Source organism: Curcuma longa, chromosome 6 (genome assembly GCF_044706935.1).
Source record: "Curcuma longa cultivar G26 ecotype Majalengka, Jawa Barat chromosome 6, ITB_CL_G26_1.1, whole genome shotgun sequence".
NCBI classification, from domain to species: Eukaryota; Viridiplantae; Streptophyta; class Magnoliopsida; order Zingiberales; family Zingiberaceae; genus Curcuma; species Curcuma longa.
This window is the reverse complement of record NC_133866.1, coordinates 2819677-2820718: the sequence shown is the minus strand read 5'-3', so window position 1 is coordinate 2820718 and position 1042 is coordinate 2819677.

Below are 1042 nucleotides of genomic sequence, written 5' to 3'. Positions count from 1 at the left end.
TATTCATTTTTGATATATATATTTTCATACCAAATTATTTATTATCTACTCTGTCGAAATGAAATAAATGAACATTTGAAAATGATTTAGTATTTTATAATCTTGCTGTTTGTATCTATCTCTACAGGAAGGAATGAGTACAAACTTGATGAACAAGTTTAGAAAAAAGCTTGGGCCTTTGGGGCTTGGAGATGTTCACTATTCTGTCTTCTTTAATTTAATTAGCTTGTGTGAAATTGTTGGTTATTTAGTTTTCAATAACAATCATGTTAAATTGGCTTTCATTGTGTTATTATTCTTACTTTTGTATGAACAAATTTATTTTATTAGATTGATTTTAAATATGGGATAAACACATATATGAAGTCTGCTTCATTCATTAGATTTTAAAATGTTTTATTTCATAATATACAGATTTTATAAATATTATAATTTAACTATCATAAGTGATACGGTTTAAATAAGATACTCTAATTTATTTTCATCCCGAAACAAATATAATATATATTAGTATTTAACGTTAATCAATGTATAATTAAAAAATATGCTTTAAAACTTTTAATCTAAGTTTGTTATCTTATATTCATCCAATTATTCCACTAACTCACTAGAATTCTATACGATTCAATAAAAATGTTTTATAAAATCAAAACTGTAATTAAGTGCATCAAATTTATATATAAAAAATTTATAAATGATTACTCGAAAAGACATTTTCTATTAAGTGCATCAAATTTATATAAAAAATTTATAGATAATTACCGATTTTTTTCTATTATAATCTTTACAATGAGATGCTAAAAATTTTATAATGTAAATAAATCATACCTAAATTTAGAGACATCATCTTTGTGCTATCTCCAAAATTTGAAGTTGAAAATCAAAGTATGATCTTCCAAGTGGTTACCGTCATATATCATGACTGAATGGGAAAGTAATGAATAATGAATTGATACCTAATCCTCCCAGGATCACACCCTATATATAGTCTAATATCCGCTATTGATTATCAACTCAATATCGATAATAAATGATGGGTTTA